The sequence below is a fragment of the Pongo pygmaeus genome, chromosome 20, assembly GCF_028885625.2.
Source record: "Pongo pygmaeus isolate AG05252 chromosome 20, NHGRI_mPonPyg2-v2.0_pri, whole genome shotgun sequence".
Classification (NCBI taxonomy): domain Eukaryota; kingdom Metazoa; phylum Chordata; class Mammalia; order Primates; family Hominidae; genus Pongo; species Pongo pygmaeus.
This window is the reverse complement of record NC_072393.2, coordinates 41987385-41996225: the sequence shown is the minus strand read 5'-3', so window position 1 is coordinate 41996225 and position 8841 is coordinate 41987385. Positions and strand designations below refer to the sequence as shown.

The 8841-nt window shown below is 39.3% G+C and overlaps 1 protein-coding gene across 2 annotated transcripts in view; it reads left to right on the top strand.

Annotated features, from left to right (window-relative positions):
- ZNF529 (zinc finger protein 529) overlaps positions 1-8841 on the top strand; it is a 61579-nt gene that overhangs the window by 1563 nt on the left and 51175 nt on the right. The gene's annotated exons all lie outside the window — the stretch shown is intronic.

Genomic DNA, 8841 nt, shown 5'->3' with positions numbered 1-8841 from the left:
GTGATTACAGAAACATTTCAGTCCCAGGCTTTGGGGAACCTGACTTTTCTTTATGAAGGGAAGAGTCAACAATATTCCAGTCTTTCTCATACTTCCATCTGGGCGTGTTCAGCATGGGTTATGGAAGCTTGCCAGTGATGAAGAATGTGTTCTTATTTAGCCTGTCTGGGCTCCAGGAAAGGCTGGGTATATTGTGATTCCCTTTCTTTCCACATTTTGCTGTATTCCAAGAGAAGAGCTCTGAGAGAAGAAAAGCATTGTAGTTGCACATTTTAAAGCCAAGCTGGAGGTCGTTTTGAATTTTTTCTTTGTTTTATGAAATGCATTTTTGTTTTTCAGGATGTGGAATAACTTCATTTGAAATGCTCACCAAATAGTGACTTATCTATTTACCTGGTTTCTAGTCCTTCTCTTCCCAGTTACTGATGACATTATGAAGACAGATCTCCTTCTTTCCAGTACCTCATCAGATGCCCTTCCTAGAGTTAATTTTCATATAACACCTTGACAGTATGTTCACTTCTCCTGTGTGCTCTTTTTGTTTAAGCATTCTCATGACATAGAAATAGTCTGCCTTCACACAGTGATTTGTTACGGAGGAGACCAATTGCTTAGGCAGAATTACACATTAGATATTTTAGATTTTCTTCAGAGACATGAGTGGAAAAACAGCAAGATAGGAGATTGTTTGAATGGTTATAGTAACTTTTTTTGTTTTAGAGGACCTTAGGAGTTAGAATATTATTGCGGAGTATGTGCAGAGAGAGCTGTTAAGAAGGGCAGGAAGTTTTTCCGAGGGAATGCCTTAGGAGATTTATATGGTACCAGCTAGTTCTTGGGTGAGGTTTGGCCACATCAGGTGTTTTTCTTTTTTTTCTTTTGAGACAGAGTTTCACTTTTGTTGCCCAGGCTGGAGTGCAATGGTGTGATCTTGGCTCACTGAAACCTCCGCCTTCTGGGTTCAAGCGATTCTCCTGCCTCAGCCTCCCAAGTAGCTGGGATTACAGGCATACGCCACCATGCCTGGCTAGTTTTGTATTTTTAATAGAGACGGGGTTTCTCCATGTTGATCAGGCTGGTCCTGAACTCCCCCAACCTCAGGTGATCCACCTGCCTCGGCCTCACAAAGTGCTGGGATTACAGGCGTAAACCACCGTGCCCGGCCAGGTGTTTTTTTCTTTTTTTTCCCCCCAAGTCACATAACTGTGTAGACTGTGTGAGTATGGTATAATGGTCTCTAAGTCTAGAACAGGGGTTTGCAAACTATGGCCCTGTGGGCCAAATCCAGCCTGGAGCCTGTATTTTTGTATGGCTTGTGAACTGATTAGTCTTAATTTTTTGTTAATAGTTGACCACGAAAAAAAAAGAGAGTAATATTTCATGACATGTGAAAATTATATGCAATTTAAATTTGTGTCCATAAATAAAGTTTTGGATTTTGTCAATTAAAAATTTGTAGAGGTGGCCGCGCGCAGTGGCTCACACCTGTAATCCCAGCACTTTGGGAAGTCAAGGTGGGTGGATCACAAGGTCAGGAGTTTGACACCAGCCTGACCAACATGGTAAAACACCATCTCTACTAAAAATACAAAAATTAGCTGGGCATGGTGGCATACGCCTGTAATCCCAGCTACTCGGGAGGCTGAGGCAGGAGAACTGCTTGAACCTGGGAGGCGGAGGTTGCAGTGAGCTGAGATCGCGCCACTGCACTCCAGCCTGGGAGACAGTGAGAATCCATCTCAAAAAAAAAAAAAAAAAATTGTAGAGTTCAGGTGCAGTGGCTCACACCTGTAATCCCAGCACTTTGGGAGGCTGAGGAGGGAGGACTGCTTGAAGCCAGGAGTTCCAGACCTTATCTCTAAAAAAAGGAAAAACAAAGGGGAAATTTTTCATCTCTCTTTTATATAAACTCCTATATAATATCCTTAATTTTGCCTTTTAGTTCACAAAGCCTAAAATATTTACTATCTAGTCCTTTACAGAAAAGTTTGCCAACCCCTATTCTATAGTATGAATTAAAATCTAAGGTTTTGCTAATTATTAATACTGTGTGTGAATTTGGGCAATATACTCAATATCTTTCCGTTCTATAGTTTATTATTTATATAATAATAGTACCATTTCAAAGGATTTTTATGAGGATTAGCAAAGTTACTATTAACAGAGTAACAAAACAGTGGCTGATAATAATAAATTATTAAGCTTAAATTTAAAACCTTATTATTATTATGTGGCTATTCTAAGTCATTCCACATTCACATATAAGGTGCAATGAAAATATGAGGTTAATTGTGATGGGCAGTGGTACGATCATAGCTCACTACAGCCTGGAACTCCTGGGCTCAAGCATTCTTCCCACCTCAGCCTTCCAAGTAGCTAGGAATACAGTTGTAATTAAGAATTACACTTGTGGCCGGGCGCAGTGACTCACACCTGTAATCCCAGCACTTTGGGAGGCAGAGGCAGGCGGATCACGAGGTCAGCAGATCGAGACCATTCTGGCTAACATGGTGAAACTCCATTTCTACTAAAAATACAAAAAAAATTAGCCAGGTGTTGTGGCGGGCATCTATAGTCCCAGCTACTCAGGAAGGCTGAGGCAGAGCAAGACTCCGTCTCAAAAAAAAAAAAAAAAAAAAATTACACTTGTAATTAAGGAAATAGGATGAAGGTTCCAACAGAAAAAGCACAGCCTGTGTTTGAGATGGAGATGTGGTACCCAGCTAGTTCTTGCATGAGGTTTGACAGCATGAGATGTCTTTTTTTTTTTTTCCAAGTTACATAATTGTGTAGACTGTGTATAGTATAATGGTCTCTGGGTCTATAGCAGGGGTTTGCAAACTATGGCTCTGTGGGCCAAACCCTGCTTGTAGCCTATTTTTGTATGGCTTGTGAACTGATTGATTTTAACTTTTTCAATAGTTGACAACAAATCAAAACGAGAATAATATTTCATGACGTGAAAATTATATGCAATTCAAATTTGTGTCCATAAATAAAGTTTTGAATTTGGTCAATTAAAAATTTATGGAGTTCAAGTGCAGTGGCTCACAAATATGCTCTGTCTAGAACAGGGATACTTCACCTGGAATAATTTGCCTTGGAATTATATACCTAATTATTGTATATTTATTTTATTCATGCATATTTTTTCCTCAGCAAAAGTCTGTAATTTTATGAGAGTATTAAGTGTATATACAACCCAAAAATGTTTTGAACCACTGGTCTATAACACCTGGAAATGAACTTTAGGAGGAGTTTGTCCAAAAACAATTTCCTGTATTATGTAAATATTAAGTCAGTCAGTTTACATCCAAGTGATGTAATACTACATAGATAAGAAATAGGAGATACTAATATAAAAAATATAAGATGGAATATCATATAACATTCATATTTATGAGCAAAAGTACACAATGAATTGCTAAATTATAAATCAGTTGAACTATGATAGGCGTTTATTAGCAGCTTTTCAAGGATTATATTAACTGGTCATTCAGTAAAGAAAGGCAATGATAAAACCACATTTGTTAAGCCTCTACTGTGGCCCAAACAGTATTTATTCAGTGTGAAAGGGCCACTTACCTCAATTTTGCACATCTGAACAAAAATCTTAATATTGGAAATGTCTCAGTACATTGATGAAATATGGTAAGAGAATGTACAAGACAAGACTTGGTCAGGCACGGTGGCTCATGCCTGTAATCCCAGCACTTTGGGAGGCTGTGGTGGGTGGATCACCTGAGGTTAGGAGTTCAAGACTAGCCTGACCAACATGGTGAAACCCTGTCTCTACTGAAAATGGAAAAATTAGCTGGGCACGGTGGCACATGCCTGTAATCCCAGCTACTCGGGAGGCTGAGGTAGGAGAATCACTTGAACTAGGGAGGCAGAGGTTGCAGTGAGCCAAGATCGTGCCACTACACTCCAGCCTGGGCAACAGAATGAGACTCCTTCTCAAAAAAAAAAAAAAAAAAAAAAAGAATGTACAAGACTTGGTAGGCTTGTTTATTTTGGTCAGTTTGGTTTTAGTGCTGCTCTATGTCATTTTGCCAGCCTGTTTGCTCAGTTTTCTTAATAAGTAAAAGATAGCTTTCCCTCCCAGCTCTTTAGAAAAATGCTTCAGGTTTTATCATTCCTGATGATGGAATTAGTGCAGTCTAATTGAAAAAAATTCAGTAACCTAAGTTGACTTATAAAATAGAAAGTTGTAAGTACTCACAGTTTTATTATCTAGAAAATATTCACTATTAATATTTTGGTGTACATTCTTCTCAATTTTTCCTTGTAGATATGTTAATATGTTCTTGTTTTTTTCAGAAAGATTCACATGAATTAGTCATTTGAATGAGAGAAGACCTCTCTACTCTTAGTTTGAAAAAGAAATTCAAATCAGTCATGCTTTTGTTAGACTTCCATGTGTGTAGGGATAAAAAGGAAGTGTCATTGATGCCCAACTGATTTGACAAACATTCTGAGTATTTACCTTTTAGAATTATGTACATATCAATTTATGCATAATTACCAGGAGAACAGGTAGGCAGCTAAGTAAGGTAGCTAGTCAGAATTATGTATGTATGTATTTGTACAGATTTAGGTAACTTTCACAAGACAGCATTAATCTTTCAAGACCAGAAGTCTTAGGAGACTTTGTTATATAAATCACACTGCTGAGGATGGGTTTATGATTTCTGATAACAGAATTAGATGTTAGTAGTTACAAATAGGCATAAAAGACTGGATTGGACAAGGAACAAGACTGATCTTTTGTTAATATTTTCAATTTGTTAACTAATTGGGTCAGATTCTCTGAGCTATGTTTATAAGCTGAATGATTTCTCTCTAGCTGCTGTCCTTTTCTTTTTGAAAAAATCTGTGGGTAATGTTGTTAGTGAAGACTAATTACATTTGCAGGCTGTGCTTTGTAAGAGATTAGCTTTATAAGAAAGAGCAGGCCTCAGAAAGCATGTTAAGGACAGAAGACACTTTTCTTTAATACTAATAGATTATATGATATGACATAGTCTTTCCATCATCAATACAAATAGATGATATTTATTAGGTGATTTTTAGGTACTTATTATGTGCCATGGAAGTGATTTGTTGTTAGAGTTTTTTTTCCACTTAATTCTGACAACTCTGTGAGGTACTAGGTGCTGTGGTTTTTCTAATTTTATTGATGAGGAAATCTAGGTAATGCCAATAAAATACTTGTCAAAGCACAGAGTTAGTAACTTTCAGAGCTAAGATTAACATATTGAAAGTTTTAATCACATCTTTTATTCTTATTTGCAACTGTACATAACCTCCCAACCATTTTTTTTTTAAGAGACAGGGTCTTGCTCTGTCACCCAGGCTGGGTTGTAGTGGTGCAATCAAGGCACATTGTAGCCTCAAACTCCTGGGCTCAAGCTACCCTCCTACCTCAGCCTCCTGAGTAGCTGGGACTACAGGTGCGCAGGTCACTCGGCCCGGCTAATATTTTTTACTATTGTAGACACAGAGCCTCACTATGTTGCCTAGGCTGGTCTTGAACTCCTTGTCTCAAGTGATCCTCCAGCCTCAGCCTCCCAAAGCGCTGGGATTACAGGCATGAGCCACTGCACCCAGCCAAGAAGTAGTCTTAAATGAAAAGAAAACCATAGAGAATACAGAGAAGCAATGCTAATATAAGGATGCATAACCAGTCAGCTATTACTAGAGTCAAAGCTGAATCCTACCCAGGCAATTCCTTGTACTGGCTGTGCAGCTCTCGTGACCTGACCAACTTTATACCTGCTTCCAAGACCCTCTAGGAACATGTGTCCTTGTCATTTTAAGTATAGATATCTACAGGAATGTCGCATGGGCTTTTGGCGGGTGAACAGATGATTGCAGCCTGCTCAAATCTACGTGTTCAGGCAATAATGTAGGATCTGGATAATTTATCCAGTCTCCTGGGGTCCCAACTGAATAAAAATATTTCCGTCATGTACCTCTCCTTTTAATATCTACCTATTTTAACTTCTCATAAGTAAAATAATCTTCTTCTACTCAATATCTGTGTAAAATTCATGTTGTTCCATATAGCAGGTACCTGTTCCTTCCTTTTGCTGTGTAGTATTCCATTGTAGGATGTGGCACAGACTATTTATCTGTTCTATTGTTGGAAATTTGAGTTGTTTCAAATTTTTCTATAGAAATACTGCTAGTATGACCATTATTGTCAAAATATGGACAAAGACATGCACATAAGTATTAATCCTCTCCCCCACCCCTGCAAACAGACATTCATTTTTGCTATGGAGATAAACAGGGGTAGGATTGCTGGATCGTATGATGTATGTATGTTCAGTTTTCGTAGATACTGCTAAACAGATTTCCACTGTGGTTGTACTTATGCTGTCAGAAGCACTGCATGAGAATTTTAGTTGTAACAAGTTAAGCACAGTATTATAATCTTTATGGTAACTAAAATAATAGTGCATGACAGTATGAACTAATATTGCAAACTAAAACAATAAAATGATTTGACCAATAAAATAAAAGGTAAGAATGGTGGAATAAAAGAACAACAAAAAAAGAGGGGGACACATAGAAGTAAATGTTGATGAACTTACCTCCAACATAGTAATTAAATTAGTAATTTACATTACATTAAAGAAATTTAATGAAATTGGACTAAACAATAAAAAGATTAACTATTGGCTGGGCACAGTTGCTCATGCCTATAATCCCAGCATTTGAGGGGTGAGATGGGAGCATTGCCTGAGCCCAGGAGTTTGAGACCAGCCTGGGCAACATAGTGAGACCCCATCTCTACAAAAAATTAAAATTAGCTGAGTGTGGTGATGCGTGCCTATAATCCCAGCTACTCAGGAGGCTGAGGCGGGAGGATCACTTGAGCCTGTGAAGTCAAGTCTGCAGTGAGCTGTGATTGAGCCACTGCACTCCAGCTTGGGTGACAGAGCGAGGGACGAAAAGAACAAAATCAACCATATGCTTTTAGTAGCTGACACACTTTTATGTATAATGACATAGAAAAGTTGAAAGCAAGCCTGGGCGCGGGGTCTCACGTCTGTAATCCCAGCACTTTGGGAGGCCGAGGCGGGCAGATCACTTGAGGTCAGGAGTTCGAGACCAGCATGGCCAACGTGGTGAAAACCCCATCTCTACTAAAAATAAAAAAAAAATTACCTGGGTGTGGTGACACACGCCTATAATCCCAGCTACTCTGGAGGCTGAAGCATGATAATTGCTTGAACCGGGAGGCAGAGGCTGCAGTGAGCTGAGACCAAGTCACTGTGCTCCATCCAGCCTGGGTGACAGAGTGAGACTCCATCTCAAAAAAAAGAAGAAAAGTTGAAAGCAAAAGTATGAAAGAGGTAATGCAAACACCAACAAAAGCTGATGTTCATTTATGTCAAAAAAATAGAGTTTAAGGCCAAAAATATTATGAGAGATAACATGGAGGCATTTCATAATGATAAAAGTTTACACCCAAGGCTGGGTGCGGTGGCTCACGTCTGTAATCCCAGCATCTTGGGAGGCCGAGGCAGGTGGATCACGAGGTCAGGAGTTCGAGACCACCGTGGCCAACATAGTGAAACCCTGTCTCTACTAAAAATATAAAAATTAGCCAGGTGTGGTGGCACATGCCTGTAGTCCCAGCTACTCAGGAGGCTGAGGCGGGAGAACCTGGGAGGTTCTTGAACCTGGGAGGCAGAGGTTGCAGTGAGCCAAGACCATGCCATTCCACTCCAGCCTGGGTGACAGAGTGAGACTCTGTCTCAAAAAAAAAAAAAAGAGCTTCAGGATATAAAAAGGTCAATAAAAGAGAAAGGATGAATAGACAAATTCAGGCATCATTGGAGATTTTAGCACAACTTTCAATAACTGTTAGAATAAGGAGACTAGAAATTATTAATGATGGAGGTGAGCAAACGACCTAATTGACATATATAGAATACTGTATCCAACTAGATATAGTACCATATATATTTATTTATACTTCTATATAGATACGTATAATGTAGATATATGCTATCTCCAACTAGACAATATTATATGTATATTGTAGGTATATGCTACATCCAACTAGAGAATATAAGTCTGACACTTATTGAAATTTAGGCAAATTACTTGCCCTCTTTGTTTTTTGTTTTTTGAGACAGACTCTTGCTCTGTCGTCCAGGCTGGAGCGCAGTGGCATAATCATGGCTCACTGCAGTCTCAAACTCCTGGGCTCAGGTGTTCAAGTAGCTCAGCCTCTAAGAAGCTAAGACTACAGATGCACACTACCACACCTGGCTAATTTTTTAATGTTTTGTTGTAGGGACAGGGTCTTGCTATGTTGTCTAGGCTGATCGCGAACTCTTGGCCTCAGTCCTCCCACCTTGCCCTCCCAAAGTGCTGGGGTTACAGGCATGAGTCACTGCGCCTGGCTTACTTACCTTCTTTACCTTTTGTGTCTTGATCTGTTGAATGGAAATAATATATTAAATTATAGAGCTGCAATGAGGATTAAATGATAAGGTTTATAAAGCACTTCTCAAGAGAGTTCTTTGTAAATATTGTCAAGCTGCAGAGGTCATAAATTCACTCTTCTTCAACTTGGATACTGAGAAAAGAGGTAGTGACCAATGCTACTGAAGGAAGCAGTGTAGTGATTGTGATTGAGAAACAGGAGGCCGGGCATGGTGGCTCACTCCTGTAATCCCAGCACTTTGGCAGGCCAAGGCGCATGGATCACAAAATCAGGAGTTCAAGACCATCCTGACCAACACGGTGAAACCCCGTCTCTATTAAAAATACAAAAATCAGCCAGGCGTGGTGGTGCATGTCTGTAATCCCAGCTACTCA